Source organism: Peromyscus californicus, unplaced genomic scaffold, assembly GCF_007827085.1.
Source record: "Peromyscus californicus insignis strain IS unplaced genomic scaffold, ASM782708v3 Scaffold_9__1_contigs__length_137607984, whole genome shotgun sequence".
NCBI lineage: Eukaryota > Metazoa > Chordata > Mammalia > Rodentia > Cricetidae > Peromyscus > Peromyscus californicus.
In genome coordinates, this window is record NW_026294617.1 from 23923126 (window position 1) to 23944872 (window position 21747).

Sequence of the window (21747 nt, forward strand, 5' to 3'; positions counted from 1 at the left end):
TCTATTAATGTAAAATATTTTGATTGGCATGGATTTTGGTATATGGATACAGATTTTAAAGTTAATTTTGTTACATTGTATATAAATGTTTCTACTCTTGTTTGGGGTATTGCAGTTATATAGTTCATTTAAAAATGCAATGCATAAATAAGAAATGAGTTTAGTAGATAATGTATAATAATTAAATTTGTAGTCACTTTAAGTGTGTTTTCATTTCAAGCGTAAATAAATATATTTTAGATTAAATGGTCTTTAACACTTCAAAGACCTACAGAATATGCCAGTTAAAATGTTTTGTTAAAGTAAGTTTTTTCATGACAATAGAACACATCTGCTCCTGGAAGCACCAATTTACTTCAGAGATGGTGGGCATTGAAGAAACTTCTTAAGGAGTTTGTTTCTGTTGTAACAAAGTTAGTCATTGGGCAATTTGACTGCTCTTGCTTTTGACTGCTGACAATGTGCTGTGCAGACTGCTGAACTTTGTCAATATAAGGCAGGAAAGTCCTTCAAATTTCCTGCTTCACTATAAAGTCTGACAGATATTCTGGGCCTGTAGGCTGAAGATAGATGCCCCAGTCTGGGGCTAGCATAAAAGAAAAACCAACAACATAATAATTTGAACTATAGTTGAACAAATGATACTGCAATATCCAGAAAAGTAATGTCATAATGACAAAGGAGCATTTAAAGCAACTTTATCAACAGTAGTTTTCCTGTAAACACATAGCAATTTTTTAAAAAATATATGACACTTGAATTTATTATTAATTTGTTCATTACAAACTCTCTTATTTAATATGACAAGGTTAATTTTAGCTTACCTAAGGCCAAGCATACCTCATGAATTTTGTATAATCTCAACTAATTAATAACTTAATTGCACTTTTGAAAAACTATCTACTTTTCTTCACCACCATTCATGTTTGCACCACTTCACCCAAGGGTATAATGATGAGAATCATCACACTCTGCTAATTAACTGGTGGGAAATGAGCATGCCAAGTCATTGCTTCAGTCTTCAGAGCAACTTATTCTTTGGAAGCTTATTTTGAGACTATTTTATAACAGACATGTTGCTTTTCTTTTAGAGAGAGGTGGATCAGTCATCAGAATCACCAAAGGAAATAGATAACTTGGCACACAAGAAATAAATAAACTTCAACAGGAGAAAATTTAGAGAGGATCAGTAAAATAGGGCAGGTAGTGGTCAACCCACATAAAAGTGTGTGTAGAATTGTTTATGGAAGTGAATATGTATTATACAACAGGAAATTCAAGGTTGTATAGAGACGTTTGTATCGACAGTGAAAGAAGGAACACAGGAAGCTAACATCTAAAGCACACTTAAATCTTAAATATTCAAACTACATTTAATAAGTTATATCTCTGGCAATGAAATACCATATATGTAAAGAATTACAAGAGAGAATAATGTTCAGGTGGTTGAGGAAGGAATTCCCCAATATAAAATACCCACAAATGGCCAATATTCAGTGAAAAATTGACATTCTGTTTGGGATAGCTGTCTTTAATGAATTTGAAGTCAGAGAATAGTTCCTGAGTCATAAGCACTCTGCCTCAGATGCTTCCTTCTATATGATAGTAGATAGGGAGCAGAGGAAAAGGACACACAGAGTGAGAGAGAGAGAGAGAGAGAGAGAGAGAGAGAGAGAGAGAGAGAGAGAGAGAGAGAGATGACTTTAAGCCTCTATGAGGAAAATTAGAACTAATTGACTTCCCTGTTATAAATCAACACATGCTGGATAATGTACATAAAAGTATCATTTATAAATATTGGACAATCATTAGTAAAGAAGAACTTAGATCAGTGATGTAGGAAAAAATACTATAAGGACTCTGAAAAACAAATATGTAGCCATGTAATATGTAAACCCTTTGTTGATTCAAAAATTCTTGTGAGAACCAGTTTGATGACAACACACTGTTCTAGTATTTGATACATATTGATTAATAAAGGGCAAGAAAATGTCTGCCCCTGTATTATTTATTATTCAGGAACAATGGATAAGAGAAATAATAATAATAATAATAATAATAATAATAATAATAATAATAATAATAATTTTAAATTATGATAATAGAAATTTATCAACTATGGTGAAAAATAAGCAGAAGTAAACATAGGGAACTGAGACATTGAATTTAGCTTTAACTAGGATGGACAGGAAGGCTCAGCTGAGAAGCAGAGAGTTAAGCAATTTTTTGGTGGTGTGAAAAAAGTAACCATGTAAATATCTAGGAAAAACATGAGATCCAGCCAGAAATAAAAAGATCATTGTCCTGAGAGAAGATGTAGCATCCTGATGAGCTTAGTAACTGCTGGGTCATTTTGTATAACATTACAACAGAGTGTACATGTTGCTAATTCCTAGCAACATTACAATGACTTTTATTTTCATTGTTTTAGGATAGGACGAATGGTCACTGAAAGCATTTACATAGTGACTTCATATAACATGCTAAGAAAGATAACTATATTTTATTAACATAAACTTAACATAATTAATTTCTGTGTTGTGTGGGCTGTAGCTTAGCAAGGATCGGAGCAAGGAGGTCAGCTATGGATAATGGTAACAAATGCTGATAAATCTCCATCTTTGGTGATATTAATAATTATTAACAGGTAAGCATACAGAAATTTTATTTGGTGCTTACTAGACCATTTTTGCATAGTGTATTTTAAACTCATCTATGTAGAAACTCTCCTGGAAGCTTTTACTGAAAGTAGTTTGCATTAAATAAGGTCAACATTACTATAGGTATTTAAACATTTTGTGTCTATAATTATACTATTTTGTTCCTAATATTTATTAAACATTTTGTTTGCGTACGTTATTTTTTCTAATATGTGATATTTGATATACAAATACACAAATATTTACAATATATACAAATACAAATATATACATATTCTTTGCCTATTTGCCTGCAGTCCTATGCTTGATGGAGAAGTGTGGGTGACATCTATATTTATTTATGATATTCCTGTCACTATCTTTTGTTATTTATGAATTCAGCAGGGTAGACATATGCTCTCTTCTGAGCTCTAGGGACCACATGTCCAAATTCAAGGCACTTATACTTGAGAAATATCTTTTATCAGAGTTTGCATTCACTACTTCGAATATTTTCTTTCCTTAATTGTTGTCGCTCTATGAACAACTACATAAGCGATGTAAGATATTTACAAATTCATCTCAAATTTTTATGTTTTAAAGTTTTGAGCAAATTAAACTTTGATAAGGTTAAGGGAAAGTGTAAAAAATAATTTTAAACATATCTTATCGTGTTTCCTAACTGCTTTTAGATTTATTTTTGAAATTGTAATTTAATTACATTTCTTCAGTTCCTTTCTACCCTCCAAGCCCTACCATGTTTTCTTCCTTTCTCTCTTTCAAATTTATGGCCTCTTTTTCTTAAACTAATTGTTATTGCATCTATATATGGATTTTTATATATGGCTAAATATAACCTGTTGAGTCCATATAATATTACATATATGTGTTTTCAGGGCTGACCCTTTGGCATTAGACATCCAATTGGTGTACTATTCCTTAAGCATAACCTTTTTCTAGAGTTCCTCAGTTTCCTGTATCCAGTTTGACATGTTTGTTGGTGTCTTTCTGTTCAGCTTATGTTTAGATGGTCATGTTGGTGAGACTTAATGGGTATAATTTCTGATATTACTAGGAGACACAATCTCACAGCCAATCTCCCTGACCCTCTGGATCTTAAAAATCTTTCTGTACTCTCTTCCACAATGTTCCCCGAGTCTTAGGTTTGGTTGTGCAGATATATCCCTTGGCACTTGACTCCACAGCCCTGCATATTGATGGGTTGTGGTCTTCTGTAGTGGCGTCTGTCTGTTTCCAAGAGAAGTTTCCTGGATGAGGGATGAGGAATACACTTATCTGTGGGTATAAGGACAAATGGTTGGATTGTTGTTAGGGAAGATGTAGGTTTAGAAAATGAGTGGTTGTAGATTCTCCTCCAACAGCCACGATTTCTCTAGCACTGAGTTATTAGCTAGGGTTTTGGTGCCAGATATGTTTTCTTCCCCTGGCTGCTTTTATACAATATAATCCAAATATTTTCTCTTATTTTAAATCCATAATGCCACCGGAATTCAGTCTAAAATTCCCCATGGAAGACATCAAGATGGCTGCAAATAACTCCAGCTTATGTGTGGAACAGATTATGTAACTCATTTCCTTTTTTTTTGTTGTTTCTTTGTTTTTTCTCAAGACAGGGTTTCTCTGTGCAGCTTTGCGCCTGTCCTGGAACTCACTCTGTAGCCCAGGCTGGCCTCGAACTCACAGAGATCTTCCTGGCTCTGCCTCCCGAGTGCTTGGATTAAAGGCATCTGCCAGGCCCCTCCCCCGGTAACTTATTTCTAATAAACAGAATAATTCAAAAGTAAATGAAGGTCACTCCAAGAACTGGACATATTGGAAACTTGGCACCTTTATAAACAACAGAGAATTCATCCTTATGTGAGGAGCCCATTCTCATTTAGCCAAATTTGGAGATTCCTATCTTTCATACAAAATATATTCTCATGAGCGACACTTAGACAAAACAGTTACATAATATGTGCCCAGATTCATAGCAATGGCAATGGTGCAATAAGCCTTCATTGTCACAGACCGCTAGTTTCTTAATTGACACTTTGGAAGACTAATCCCTAACTAATATATTTTTGTGTTTTGCTACATGGTATTATACATCTAAACTTTCTTATCTGTTTAAAATAAATTTGTTTTATATTAATATAGGGCTCCAGTAGTTCCTTAAAGCATATTTTTTCCTTAGGTTATTTTAGAAAATGAAGCCTTTGGAACAATTTCCAACTTCACTCTAGTGTTTAAAGTTACATGAGCACATTGGCAATGATATCAAGAACATTATTGATTACCAGAGAGCTATTGTTATATATGTTAGTTCTTTTAGAATACATCACTGTAGAGTCTAATAAAAGAAGTAAAATATAATTTTACTCTAGTCCAAATGCAAAAATAGCAGGTGAGTTTTAAGCAAGTACACTTGTCTGTGTGGTAATATCTTGTGCATTCTGTAAAGAAGGCTTCCTCATATGCTGTGTATATAATTGCTAATTTAAATAGGGGTTCATTTCCATACACAAAAAAACTTTATTTCTAAGATATTCCAACCCTATTTACATGCTTAAATCTTCCAAATACATTCCTAAATTTGCACCCCATGGGACATTAAACCTCCTTTATTGCTGCTTCACCATGGAGTTCCAGCAGTTCTGAATTTGGTATTTGGCTAATAGCTCTATTACCTTTCATGCTGAGTCCAAAGCTTTACCTCCCTCAAGCTTTACTTTTGCCAACTGGAAATTTTTCCATCATGTCAAGAAAACCCACTGTGCAGTATGCTTAGGGACTGGGCCCTCTCTTGCTGAGTGACAGCTATTCAATAGAGAAAAGAGCCACAGAGAGATGCCGATACGTATTAAGCTCAGTGAAGAGAATAAGCTTTGTATTTCAAAATGTCACTTTTCTTAGAGTTCAGTGGGAGTGAGTGGCTATAATAAGGTAATTTCTAGAGGGAACCATACCGTAGTTCATTGTATAAATAATTGATTTGATCAGCTGAAATTATTGTGCCTAGTCCTGAATGACCTTTCAGATGAATTACTGGGTTTTCACTACAAAAGCAACCAGAGCTTATAGTAAGATGTCAAAGAAATCCATATACAGTAGTTTTCTATAAAAAGAAGGGTTATTAAATGGCATTATTTCCTTTGAATAACTAAACTATGATCAGTTTTTCCCTGTGTACAAGAAGAGACAACATATCTTGGAATTTATTTGTATGTTCAAGGTCAAACACTAACAGTGAAGTATTTCAACCCTGTCTTGAATACACATGTTATAGACAATATTTTTTAAAAGAAATAAACAACACAAATGCTTTCACAATACAGAAGAGAGGGTTTTTTTGAGAGTTTTTTTTTAAAAAATAATTTGTATACCTATCATTAGAATATACCAATGGAATATTCTTTTAAAAATTATCAAACTCGAAAGTCTATAGAACAAGACTTAGATTCTTAGTGTCCTAGTTCTTATTTAATCAGTTTTTAATTGAAAAACAAATATATTACATTCCCTCATCCCTTTCTTTGCTCTTGCCATCTGAGATAGTTTCTCTGTAACCTCTCTGAAGACCTTGCCCAACACTGTAAGGGTGATATCTTCTTTTTCACTGGTTATTATTTTTACATATGTGACATGTATATATACATACATTATATATATATATATATATATATATATATATATATATATATATACACACACATACATACACAATATACATATATGTGTCTGCATATGTTTTACTGTGTTTGACTTCAGGGCTGATTACTCTGCATTCAACCACCAATAAGAGAGTTCAGGGGATTAGGGTTTCACCCATAAGAAAGGCAAATTTTTCTCCCAGCAGTCAATAGTTGCCTATAGTTTTAGTCTAGGAATGATACCATAAAAGTTTTCCCCTTTCATGTTGACATGATCATTGCTTTTGTTCCAATCTGTTTATATGTTTATTTCTGAGAGACACTGTTTCACAGCAGGCTTCCTAGTAGTCTGGGTCTTACATTCTTTCCCTCCTTTTTTCTTCAATGTTTCCTAAGCCACTGATGCAGGAGACATGATGTAGTCCTATACATTGGTGATGTGCTTTCCATGATCTGTTGATGGCTACCTTGTGTTCAGTTGTGATTTTCTATGATGGTCTCCATTTGCTGCAAATAGAGCCTTCTTTGATGAGGTGGTAGTTATACTTATATCTGAGTATAAAATACGATTTAAAATGTAATAGGAAATTACACTGGTCTAGCAAAACGGCAATAGTAGATTCTCTTCTAAGGTCCATGACCTTACTACCCCTTGGAAGCTAGCGAGGTTTCCAGTACCAGGCATGATTCCTGGGAAAATTGGATGTCCACCTGAAGAATGAAGTTAGAACCATATCTATCACCCTGAACAAAACTAGATCCAAGGGCATCGAAGACCTCAATTTGAAACCTACGCACTAAAACTGCCAGAAGAAACATAAGCTATACCTGAAAAGATTTAGGTGTGGGAAAGAACTTTCTGAACAGAACTCTATTTACCAAGGAATTAGGGCCAATAACTGACAATTGTCACCTCATAAAATTAAACACTTTCTGTGAAACCAAAGAAACTATTAAGTCAATGATAAAGAGAGCCAAAGAACCATGGAGAATTTTTGCCAGTTATGTACTTGACAGAGGCTTAATATGCAGACTACATAAACAATACAATAAACAGAGTCAAGAAAACAAATGACCCAATTAGAAAAGGAACTAGACATCTAAACAGAGAGTACTCAGTAGCAGGAGTCAAAAGGGTCCTAGTTACAATACCATCTCTATCTATTCAAATAGATCACTATTCTCTTTTTAATTAGAAATTTTACATAACTATTTTTATTATAGCTATCATATATAAATTATTTTAACACAATTTCTTATTTTGAATTATAGATGATGGCTGTACATATCCATCATCCAAATAATGTATATATATATGGATAACAAAAAAATTAAAAAAATCAATTGTCATTCTCTTAGTCTCCATGTATACCCTGTCTTTAAAGTCTAGCATGTATTTTGTTGTGCATTTTCTGAGACCGCTGTGAATTCAGAATTAAGCATTTTTATCAATATCCATACATATAATCAAATATCTTTATAACCTTATTAATAAAGTAGTAAATACATAGGCATACAACAAAAAGATCATTCCAAGTACAATTTTCAGAAATTCAAGTGGCATTAATCCTCTTAGGTATAATATTTTTCTATTTTCAAAATGTAATATATAGCATATTAATGTATAAATTCTATAAAGATTAGTATAATTTAAAATAATATATATTATAAAGCTATATAGGCAGAAAGTAAAACTTTTGACAATAAAGACAATAAAAATGAAGGCATGTTTAGATGACCACTAAATACTGCCACATGTAATTATAACATTGAGAGATTGATAGCCAAAATAGTGATCACAAAATTCATGTCAAGAAAAATCTAAAAGAGAAGCCCAGGAGTTCAAACTACAGCATCACAATCACTGGGCCACGAAGTAAAATCCTCTGCAAGAGCCGAAAGTAATAATGCTCATGATGATCTCCAAATTTCCCATTTACCCTATTTTTTTAAAATAGAAAGGAATAGAGAACACAAACAGATTTTCTCCTATACCAACAATTAACTAAAAATTTATGTGAAGTCAACCCCTTTAATACTATCAAGTTACTCTATTTTTTTCATGTGTTGCTATTCTCTCCAAAACTCAATTGAGTTAATTGGAAACATTGACAAAAATGGGCTGTGTATATTCCTATTAGACTTTTAAAATTTGCATAATATGATTGAATGAAACAAGAAATTTATGTTTTTCCTTTCCTTGCACTTTCATGGACTGAACTCCAGTCCTTTCACTTATTAGGCAAGTGTTCTATCACTAAGCTACATATAAAACCCCAAAATGAACAATTGGAACATGATATCTTTGGATGCACTACTTGTGTCTCTAGGCTACAACCAGAAGCATAAATTATCAAACCTTTAAGTCCACAGTGAAGAATTTATCATCACTTAGCAGTTGTAGGCAAATATTTAAGAAATTTGAAAATAAAATTAATCCTTCAGGAAAGGGTCTCACTCATTGTATAGCCTAAGCTTCCCTAGATCTCCTAATCTTCCTGCCTTTACTCTGCAAGTGCTAGGATTGCAGGTATTAAGTGACAGTTCTGATATTTAAATGCAATCTCATTTAACGCAAACACAGTTCTTTAGTAAAAATATATCTACATAATTGCTCTATTTATAATGATTGCCTTCTCAATAATAAATAATCTGTGTTGTTTAAAAATTTTTCCTGCCTGACCTGGAAGCCCAGCAATGTCCCACCAGGAAGATGGCTGCCAGACCAATTAAGCTGGCAGTGATTCCAGCACTCCAGTTGGTCAATGCCAACACGTACTCCATCTACAACCTGCAAAAGGATGAAGAGGAGCCAATGTGGCAGAACCAGATCCAGGAGCATGTCGTCACCACTGATGATGAAAGCCTGAAATATGGTTGTGATCAAAGAAATGTCAGCAGTGGTCCAGTATTTATGGTGCTTCAGAGACCAGAGACCTTGAGCCAGACCAATGACTCCTGGCAACGAGTATTTTCATATAGAGTTGTATGCACATAGAGCTGAGAGATGCACTGGGATGGAGAAATGGAAAGGATGGAGGAATATAGCATACATGGTAGAGAGAAGCTGAACCATGTTGATGTCTGAGGCCTAAGCTACCACCAGAGGCTATGTTGATGTGCATGGCCTCCAATGCTGCCAGAGGCCATGTTCATATCCATGGACCATGCTGCCTCAGGGATCATGTCTGGGTCTATGTTTCTGCTGCAGTGTCCATGGTATGTGCTATCACAGAAGGTAGTGTGGATGTCCATGATCCATACTGGTGCTGGTGACCATATTTGGGTCCAAGGTTACACTACAACCAGGGCACATTGATATCTGTGGTTGTCACTGTTACCACCAAAGTACATGCAAATACTTGTGGTCTGTCAGTGGGCCAGGTTGTCACAGACCTTATTAGTGTCTGTGCCCAAGTTGCCCTGGGGGCAATGTTAATATCTATGGCCTGTGTTTGCCAAAGGCTATAATGGTGTCCATGGTCCATGCGTTGGCAAAGGGTTGTGTTAATGTGCATTCTGTGTACTGCCAATGGAGACCATGCTGAGGTCATTGCAACATGCTTACTCCAGAGGCCTTGTTGATGTCCACAGTCTGAGCTACTGCCTGGAGCCATGTCTGGATCCATGGTCGTGCTGCAACTGGGGGCCATGTTGTTGTCTGTGGCCCATGTTATGCCTGAAGGTCCTGCAGATGTCCATGGTCTATGCTATCACCTGAAACCTTATTATGTTCTTGGGTCATGCTGCCCCCAGGGACCATGTTGATGTCTGTGGTCCATTCTGCCACTGAGAGCCAAGTTGAGGTCTACAATCTTGCTGTAGCTAGGAGCCAATTTGTTGTCTGTGGCTCATGTTACCACCCAAAGCCATGTGGATGTTTGTGGTCTATGCTGCCACCTAAAGCCATGTTGATGTCCTTGGGCTGGGCTTCTGCATGGGACCTGTTGTCTGTAGCCTATACCATGCTAAAGTCCATGGTAAATGCTGGTACCAGAGGTCAGGTGGATTTCCATGGTCCCTGCTGTCACTAGATAGCATGTAGAAATCAATGATCCTTGTTTCTGCTGACTGTAATTGACACTGAAGTTTCTTCTGCAGTGGAATCCATGCCTGCGGACTCACAGTTGAGAAAAAGAGACATGGAAGGCTTCTGTGACACCGCCCTCCCACCTAAAAAGTAACAACCTAGAAAGGCAGCCATCAAATAAAACTCTTAAATGGGATAAGGATGCTGAAGTATACCTCTCCACAACAGATGACTATTGAAAGACTCACTTTTTTTTTTTAAATGGGGCTGGCCATTAGAAGATTGACAATGCTCTGGTGACTATATGGACAACACAAAATGGACTCCTTTTTTGATCTTTTATATGGGAGGAAGCCAGAAGTGTGTGGGGGTGGGGAGGGTGGACTGGGAAGTAAAAGTCATCATGGTTCATTATGTGAAATTCCCAAATAATTGATAAAATATTATGTTAAAAGAAAGTTCTGCCTGCCTTCTTTGGTGATAAAATACAAACACTTTTATGTGAGACAGTAAGTAAAAATAGTCAGAATAAACAAATATAGATTCTGACCCAAAGGGAAAAGCATTAGGACAATTACATAAAATAAATGGCCTGATAGGATAGCTGAAATATGTGAATAAACTTAGGGGTAATTGTGGTAGTTTGAATGTAATTGGTCTCCACATGTTCATAGGGAATGGCACTACTGGGAAGTGTGGCTTTGTTGGAGTAGGTATGCCTTGTTGGAGGAAGTATGTCACCGTGGAGGCAGGCTTTGAGGTCTCATATATGTTCAAGCCATGTCCAGTGTCTTAGACCAGTTCATGTTGCCTGTGGAATAAAAATGTAGCTCCTTCTCCACTCTTAGCTCCCTCTCCAGTCTACTTGCTGCCATGTCCCACCATGATGATAATGGACTAAATCTCTGAACTGTAAATCACCCAGTTGAATATTTTCCTTTATAGAGTTGACATGGTCATGGTGTCTCTTCATTGCAATAGAAACCCTAAGACAGCAATACAGCAAGAAGAATTGAGCTATATAATTTCTGAAGGGATGCACTTCATCCTAAGTAAGGGAGGCAGAAGCTTCATAAAAAAAAATCCACCTAAGAAACTCTGTGAAGAGAGACTGACAGTCCTACCCAAAAAAGCAGCCCAGAGTCCTCAGAAACTAAGAATCCTATTGGAGTTTGATGTGAGAGTTATTCCTCTTGTGTGATAAGTCAGCAATTGAGAAAAGGTAAATGTTTTCATTTTCTATATCTAAGAGATCTAAATTGGAAAAACAACAAACATAGAACAAAAAAGGAAGAAAGGAAAATTTATGAAGTAATCATATCAACTAGGAAAACAAGTAATAATAATGTAGGAATCAGTAAAACTCTATCATTAATAATGCTAAATATAAACTATCTTAACTCTCAGCTTGAAAGTGTGAACTGTAAAGGTAATAATGGAACATTATAGAGGACTCCTGGGCCCTTTAATAATATTGGCAAAGCCAATAATCCTAACATTAAGTACACACACACACACACACACACACACACACACACACACACACACACACATATATATATATATATATATATATATCATATCATAAAACATTTTCTCTTTCTCCTCATATGAGACTTTGTCAAGTCTTAAAGTACTTATTTATAAAAATCATTTATTACTGGTTTGGTTATTGTTCAATTTAAAAAAAAATTATTGCAATACATATATTCATGTGTGTGTAGAAGGTGTGTGTGTGTATGTGTGTGTGTGTGTGTGTGTGTGTGTGTGTGTGTGTGTGTGTGTGTGTGTGTGTGTTGTGTGTGTACCCCCAGAAGCCAGAAGAGAACATCAGATTCAATATAGCTGTTGTTACAAACATTTATGTACGTGGGCACTGGAAGCTAAATGATGCTCCTCTGCACAAGGAGTAAGCACTCTTCAATAAGGAAGCAAATGGGTGATTGAAGGGTGCCAGCTTGCCGACCCTCCATCCAGTGTTACTGCCCTTTTATTGACATGGCTTGCACTTTGAATCTGAGGTAAAATTTGTTTTATTTGATTATGACTTTTAGTTCTGCTCTCTAGAACCAGGTTCACAATCTTACTTTAACTAAGCTAAAAATTATTTTTGCCCTTTTTTAGCCAAAGATTTTTAACAACTACACATTCTACAGAGGGCTAATATCCAAAAATATGTAAAGGGCTTGAGAAACTAGATATCAAGTGAACAACTAACCAAATTTTAAATAAAAGGGGTACAGATCTCAACAGAGAAATGTAGGAAATGGAAATGGCTGAGGTTTTCTGCATGTGTGTTATGGCTGTTAGCTTGGTGATTTTGTGCAACTCCTAACAGTTGAAGCAGATGTGCTTCTGACTCTTTTGTTTACTCTTGAGACTCCTTTCTTCCTATTGGGTTGCCTTGTCCAGCCTTGATATGAGGGCTTTTGCCTGGTCTTATTGTATCCTTTTTTGTCATGTTTGATCACTATCTCTTGGAGGCCTGCTCCTTTCTGAAAGGAAACAGAGGGGGAGTGGGTCTGGGGGAGAGGGGAGGTCAGGGGAGCTGGGAGAAATGAAGGGAAGGAAAACTGTGGCAAGGATGCATTTTATGACAGAAGCATCTTTTTCAATGACAGAGAGAGAAACAGAGAGACAGAGAGAGACAGAGAGGCAGAGAGAGACAGAGAGACAGACAGAGAGAGAGAGTCAGAGAGACAGAGAGACAGAGAGAGAGAGAGACAGAGACAAAGACAGAGACAGAGAGAGGGGGAGGAAGATGGGGGCCTTAAAGAAATGTTTAGCATCTTTTACATCATCAGGGAAAGACAAATTAAAACTGCTTTGAGATTTAATTTTACACCACTCAGAATGGCCAGGATCAATAAAATTTGTGACATCTCATGCTGTCAGGGATGTGGACCAAAAGGAACAGGCATTCTTTCCTGGTGGGAGTGCAAACTTATATAGCCACTATGGAAATCAGTGTGGCAGTTTCTCTGGAAGATGGGAATCAATCTACCTCATATTCCAGCTATACCATTCATGGGCATTACCCAGGATGCTTCATCTTATGGCAGAGACATTTGCTCAACCATATTCATTGCTGTTCCATTCATAATAGCCAGACACTGGAAACAGTCTGTCAACAGATGAATGAATAAAAAAAATGTGGTATACTTACACAATGGACTATTACTTAGTCAAACAAAACAAACCAAACCAAAGGAACAAATAAGAAATGAACACATGAAATTCTCAGGCCAATGGACGGAACTTGAAAAACAAAGCATTCCAAGTGAGGTAACCCAATCCAGAAAGACAAATACAGACTATGGTATGCGTTTGTTTATTGTGCATTTTAGTTGTTACATCAATGATAACCAAGCTACAATCCATAGAATTACAGTGGTTCCGTACAGAGTAAAAGACTTGGTCAGGTGATAGATCTTGGAAAGGAAAATAGAATATATAGTTATGTGTTGTAGTACATTAGTTAAAGATGTGTTATATTTGTTTATGGTGTAGAATATTTGTTTAGCCGGGCGGTGGTGGCGCACGCCTTTAATCCCAGCACTCGGGAGGCAGAGCCAGGCGGATCTCTGTGAGTTCGAGGCCAGCCTGGGCTACCAAGTGAGTTCCAGGAAAGGCGCAAAGCTACACAGAGAAACCCTGTCTCGAAAAACCAAAAAAAAAAAAAAAGAATATTTGTTTAATGATACAAAGATGTGTTGCATTCTTTTATGTTGCAAGTGTTTAATTTTGTGAAGCTGTGTTACTTTGAATGCCTAAAATACCTGATTCATCTAATAAAGAACTGAACAGCCAACAGCTAGTCAGGAGAAAGGATAGGCAGGGCTGGCATGCAGAAAAAATGAATAGAAGAAGAGTAGAAGGAGGAAGAGTGAGAAAATGAGGAGAGGAAGATGCCAGAGGGCAATCACCCAGCTACATAGTCAGACACAGAATAAGAAAGAAAGAAAAGATATGCAGAAATAGAGAAAGGTAAAAGCCCAGACTCAAAAGGTATATGGGATAATTCAAGAAAAGTTATCTAGAAATAAGCTAAGCTAAGGCTGGGCATTTGTAAGAAAGAAAAAGTCTCCGTGTGATTATTCAGCAGCTTGGTAGAGGGTCCCATAAAGAGCAAAGAGTAGAAAACAACCAACTACAATTATGGATGAATGTGTGTAGGTGTGCGGATTATATGAGAGGGTCAATTGGGGAGAGGAAAGGGGAGGGGGACAAGAGAGGGAATAGAGGAGAGTGTCTTAGTTAAGGATTTGCAAATTTAACTTGCAGTGAAGAGACACCATGACCAGAGCAACTTACAAAGGAAACATTTAATTGGGGCTGGCTTACAGTTGAGAGATTTAGTCCATTATCATCATGGTGGGAAGCATGGCAGCATGAAAACAGACATGATGCTGGAGAGGTAGATAAGAGTTCTGGATCTGCAGGCAGCAGTTTGAGCCACTAGGCCTAGCTTGAGCTTCTGAGACCTAAAAGCCCACCCCCACAGTGACATACTTCCTCCAACAATGCCATATCTACTCCAACAAGACCATACCTCCTAATAATTCCTCTCCCTGGTGACCAAGCATTCAAACATATGACTCTATGGGGGCCATTCCTGATTCAAACCACCACAGGAAAACAGCTAAAATTAAGAGACATTTGAGGGACAGTATGGAAACCTAGTACAGTAGATTCTTCCTAAAACATATACATATATGAAGACAATCTAAATGAAATTGCCTAATAACAAAGGACATAGAGCCCCAACTGAACATCTCTTGTCACCAAATGAAGCTTCTAGTACCAGGACTGAGTTACTTCTAAGTGAGTTGTTAGCCAAAGCAGTCTCATGGGAACCTCCAAATAATCCTAGCTGTTGCCTGATTCTAAAGGTTATTGTCTTGACTTGTTCCACTTCTCCAACTAAAAGGGCTCTCCTCCACAGCTTCAGCTCTCCTTGGTGAAAATCTATCCCACAGTCTTGTTTCATCTTTGCTAGTGACCTTTCAGGGCCTCTCTGAGGAGACTATGTACCATGTTGTATAACTTAGCTGGTCTCCATGACTTTTTCATGCCTTCACAATAGATAGCATGTGGGCAAATTGTATGCATTTGCAAATTCAACTGCAGGCTCAAGATGTAGACTTGGCACACATAGATCATGGTTCCTATGCGCTCAACCTGAAGAATTATTTTCTCATTATCCCAGTACAGTGCAGGTGTCACTGCAGTGGTGTAGCTGGAGAGTTTCTCTCCAAGTTCTGCCAAGCCCCCTCAGTCCCGCAGCCCACTTATAAAATAATCACTCAGATGCTTATATTACTTATAAACTGTATGGCTGTGGCAGGCTTCTTGCTATCTAGTTCTTATATCTTAAATTAACCCATTTCTATAAATCTATGCCTTGCCTCGTGGTTCGTGGCTTACCATTATCTTACATGTTGCTACTCATGGCGGTGGCTGGCAGCATCTCCTCCTCAGCCTTCCTGTTCCCAGAATTCTCCACTCTCTTTGTCCCACCTATACTTCCTGTCTAGCTACTAGCCAATCAGCACTTTATTAACCAATCACAGCAACACAATCACAGCATAGAGAACATCCCATAACTGTGTGGTTCTGAGTTTATTAATCATAGCTAATTCTACTGCTTCAGCTGAGCAGCACACACAGGCATTTAAATAAAATGTTACAGGAATGGCCCATTGCCCAGTTCCAATAGAATCATTTCCCCCTCTGGAACCCCAGAAAGGAAAACACCATTGTCTACATTTCTCTCATAGGCTTTTATCATCTAAGATTCTGAGAGAACAGAACATTAGGCTCTGACTCCAATGCTCCACAGCTTCCCCCACCCTAAGTTCCAAATGCTTCAACATTCCTTCTACACAAGTAATCTGAGACAAATATGCCCCATAGTCAGGGCCTTCATAGCACCCAAATCTTTCAGTAATAAGTTCTCTTCTATTTTCTTAATGCTGCTTAATTAAATCCCGTTTTTTAATCCAAAGCAACCTAGGAGAAAGTGTTTTGTCTTACATGTTACAGACCATGACTGAAGAAATTTAAGGTGAGTCTTGAAGGCACTGAGTTCAAGAGACATCTGCTTATTATTTCATACACCATTAACTCTTACTGATAAATTCGTTCACAGCTAAGGAATATTTGTTTGAGCACATTCATACTTCGCTTCCTTATAAATCCTGGCCAGGACCTCCTGCCCAAGAAATGATTCAACCACACAGTGGGGTGGACAGTCTTATATTAATTAACAATGAAAACAATCTTTCATAAACATGTCCCCAGGCCAATCTGATCTGGAAAATTGCTCAGTTAAGACTTCCTCCTAGTTGACTCTAAACTGTGTCAAGTAGACAATTAAAGCTAACTGGGGTAGTGTATATTTATAGCAACTTGTAAACACAAATGTGTGTAATGTAAGTATTTATACTTATAGATCAGTTCATAAAAAAATAGTTCCAAATTTTAATATAAAGTTGTCTGTTAGGGATCTGATACCACTGTCACTATCTAAAAAGTAGAATATAAAAGTCACTTCCCAGCTACTAATTTGACACCATGCTTTCTCAGTCTTTATCCAAGAGAGCCAAGTCAGTAATGCTGTGTCTCTCAAAGCCACAGAGCAGCAGAATACACTGGGGTCTCTTGTACTCTTATCATCCTGGTGGCCAAGTGTGCTGACTGGGATGAGGAACAGGGGGCATTCTGGTATGTGATTAATACATATTAATTTGATTTTCCCATTGATGGCATGGAAACATTTTCAGCGAAGTTTTCACCTAAAGTATGTGCACTTTCTAGTGTGTACCCGCTGCGGTTTCTTTCACATTAAATTTGATTCCCCTGCTCTGGGTCACAAAATAAATAGAGTCAAGCACTGTGGAGAAATTAATTAATTAATTAATTAATTAACTAGCTAATTAATTAATTAAAATAATTTGTAGAACAATTTATATTGTAGACAACAGTAGGCCATAATATAAAGAGCTCGGATGTCAGTGCACATGTGAACTGTGGAGAAAATTATGGTATGTGGCTCCCAATGAACTATAATTAGGAATAAAAAGAAATTAATTGTTGATATAGTTCAGGCAACTGGGAATAACTCCACAGAAATATAATAAGTGCAAAATTCAATGTATAAAGCTTGCTTAGTATTTCTTCAACAAGTATTTTTCACAACCAAATTTTAGAACCAAAGTGAGTGGTTTCCTAGCCTTGGGGGAATGGTAAAAGTGGCAGAGAAAGCAAATGAAGTTCTAAGAGAGGAAGTTGGTGCTGGCAAGCTGGTTCAGTTGGTAAAGTACCTACTGTGCAACTGTAAGGATTTGAGGTTGGTTCTGCAGATCCCACATAAAAAGCCCGGCAGCTGCCCTATAACCCTTGTCCTGGGAGTGGTGAGACAGCAGAAGGGATCCTGGGAATTCATTGGTAGGCCAGCCTAGCTAGCATAGTCAGTGTGATGAACTAAGGTTAAGTAGGAAACTTGGCAAAAAAACTCCTGCTTTAAAAAAATAAGTGGAGCATTATGAAGAAAAAAAATCAGTTGACATCAAGGCAACCAAACTCTGATCTTCATACTCAAAGGGACAAACTCACACATGCACCACATGCAGACATGCGTATACCATACTATAACTTCAAACACATCATAATCCCCAGCACACCCACACACATACATACACACACACACACACACACACACACACACACACACACACACAATGGAGGAATTTTGGGGATCCTGGTATAAGGAATCTGTTGATCATTTTGGATGCAGTGGGAGGAGCATACATGTGTAAAATTTTGAAGAAATAAAAATATATTTAATTGAGTTGATTAAAATATGGAAATGCCAAGATCATTCCTGGACTATACCAATTTCAGTCCTGATAGGTGACTGTTCCATTTGTACATTTTGATATTATTCTTACAATTGGGGAGAACTGGGTAAGTATGCATGAGCTATTCCTGAGTTGGTTCTTACCACTGCCTATGAATATATAATTGTTTCAATAAAACTTTAAATCAAAATAAAATATCCACCTCTTAGTTAAAGAGTTATAACAACTTAACCATAAACTAATCTTGCTTTTAGTATTCTAATGAGGTTTTGATCACATTTATAAACACCTTATTTTTTTTCATTTTTCTTTATTAAGAAATTTTCTCTGGGAGATCCCACCTGGATCAAGAACAGAGAGGGAGAACAAGGAAAAAGAGACCATGATAAATGAAGACCCCATGGGAATAGGAAGAAGCAAAGTGCTAGAGAGGTCCCCAGAAATCCACAAAGATACCTCCAGTAGGCAATGGTCGAGAGAAAGCCCTAACTGACCTACTCTGGTGATAGGATGGCCAAACACCCTAACTGTTGTGCTAGAAATCTCATCCAACGACTGATGGAAGCAGATGCAGAGATCCACAGCCAGGCTCCAGGTGGAGCTCCAGGAATCCAATCGGTGAGAAAGAGGAGGGATTGTATGAGCGAGAATTGTTGAGACCAATATTGGAAAAAGCACAGGGACAAATAGCCAAACTAGTGAAAACACATGAACTGTGAACCAATAGCTGAGGAGCCTCCAACTGGATCAGGCCCTCTGGATAAGTGAGACAGTTGATTAGCTTGAACTGTTTGGGAGGCACCCAGGCAGTGGAACCAGGACCTGCCCTTCCAGCATGAGCTGGCTATTTGGAACCTGGGGCCTATGCAGGGACACTTGGCTCAGCCTGGGAGGAGGGGACTGGACCTGCATGGATTGAATCTACCAGGTTGAGCTGAATCCCCAGGGGAGTCCTTGCCCTGGAGGAGATGAGAATGGGGGATGGGCTGGGGGGAGGGCGGTGGGAGGAGGGAGGACAGGGGAATCCGTGGCTGATATGTAAAATTAAATCAAATTATAAAATAAAATAAAATAAATTTTCTACTCATTCTACATACCAACCACAGATCCCATCTCCTCCCTCCTCCCAACCCTAGCCCTCCCTCCCAAGCCACCCCACATCCCCACATCCCCCATTTCCAGGTCTCCCATAGGGAGTCAGCAGAGCCCAGCACACTGAGCCTAGGCAGGTCCAAGCCCCTCCCCACTGCACCAAGGCTGCTCAAGGCAGGCTTCACACCACAGGCACTGGGTTCCTAAAAGCCTGCCCATAGTACTTGAAGTTCTAGTTAGAGCAATAAGACAACAAACACTTTGTTTTTAAAAGTAATTGTTTTAAGAACTGATCATAATTATTCTATTGTTGTTTTTACATAACACTTCAAATTATTTGCTCATTTTTTCTTTAATTTAAAATAGGTGTTTTTCTTTCATAATATTCTGATTATAGCTCTTTTCTATCTGGATCCACCCACTTTCTGTCTCTCATTAGGAAACAAACAGGATTCTATACCATAATATTAACATATGGAATGAAATTATAACTAATTGACTAGTTCTGCTCTAGAGTTGGGAATTTTTGCTGATGTATAAAGCTTGAGAAAGTATGTGCTGGTATAAGGGAATATGTAGCTGGAGAATTTTTCTTCAGCTCCCACCGCCAAGTCTCACCAGTCCTGGAGCCCACTTATAAAATAAACACACAGACTCTTACATTATTTAAACTGCTTGGCCATTAGCTCAGGCCTATCATTGTCTAGCTCTCACTCTTATATTCAGCCCATTTCTATTAATCTTTTCTTTGCCACATGGCTCATGGCTTACCGGTACTTTACATCTTCCTTGTCTTGGTGGTGGCTCCAGCCGGTCTCCTTTTCCTTCTTCCTTCCTCAATCCTCCTCTCTCCTTGTCCCGCCTATACTTCCTGCCTGGTCACTGGCCAATCAGTGCTTTATTTATATAGAGCGATATCCACAGCAGGAATACATCCTTGTCTTTGTTACAGTCTAAAATACACACCACAGGTCTAACATGTACTGAGAATTCAACGTGTTGCTTGTGTTGAAGCACATGTTAACCTCTAACTCAGTCTGAGAATGACCTTGATGCTCCTCCTTCCACCTCCTAAATGCTGAGATTAGGAATACAAACTTGGTTTTAACTTTAAGGCATTCAGATTTCAATTCTGTATGAAGCACTGACTCTTTTTCTCCCATGTCTATACATATTTTGGTAATAGCTGCTTTTGGTTCTTCTTTAAATCTCAAATTTTATTCTTTTCTTTATTCAAGAATTCCCAGACTCTAATTCCTAGAATATTTGTACCTAGAAGACCCTGTTATGGCTATTTCTATATGAAGCCCAGGAATTTCATCAAATCTCAGTAGAGAAATACATAATTTATTGTCAGAAAAGCAATATCTAGCAAACAGTGCAAATATTGTTTTTCAGTTGGAGTTTTAGCAGAGATAGGTTGAATACATATTTCTTTCAGCAGTGTTTAAAAGCAATCCATAAATGATATAAAAGTTTAAAGTCCCTCTGCAACAAGGCATTTCCCTTTATTTTTATTCTTTGATTACTTAGTGTTTTTTTCACACATGGTCAACCCATCTATTCAATAATTTATTATTATTTAAATCTTAAATGTAAACTATACTCAACAGAAAATATTACTTCAATGAAACACTCTCCTAAATGTTAAGTTTTGGCTATTATTTTTAACTTTGAAGGATTTTTCCTTTTTAAAAATGATTTATATTTATGTTTTGTGTATGAGTGTTGGGTCTTCATATATGTACATACTTGATACCCATGAAGGCCAGAAAGAGGTATTCCCTGTGTGTACTGGGAAGCAAACCTGGGTCCTCAATTGATGAGTCATCTCTCCAGCCCTACCTTTGAATATTTTAAGTTAACAGTAGGATCTATTCATTAAAAACTTATAAGCCCATGTACATTGTTGTAGGATAGATAAGATAAACTTTCCAGGGAGGAAAAGTTGAAAAAAAAAAAACTTTTAAGACATATAAGCTGTGTAATTTTAGAAAACAATAGTAAATAAAGATTGGAAGTGGTTAAAATAATCATTTACATGATTACTACACTAGTAATAAAAGAACATGAAAAATCAGTAGTTACTATTCGTTAGATAGCTGTCCTTACACAACAAAACACACTTGGGGAAAATAAGTGTTCAAGTAAAACCAGGATGATTTTTAAAACTGAGAATAATGTCTGGTTATTGTACATTTTCCTTTTGTAATAAAAGAATATTATAACACAAGATAATATGATCCATATGAAGCAGGTGGTTAAGAAGCAAATAAATTACCAACAGATTTCTAATTATAATACACTCTTAGTCTTTCATGATAAACAACAGATGTGTGTTTACAAAAATACATTATAGTAGAATCAGGTCAATAGAGTCTAAATGAACAAGGCTTAATTTATCTGTACTCTCTTTTGAATTCAAGGGGATGGCCTATTTAAAAGAGACACCATACAATGCAGCATGAGTC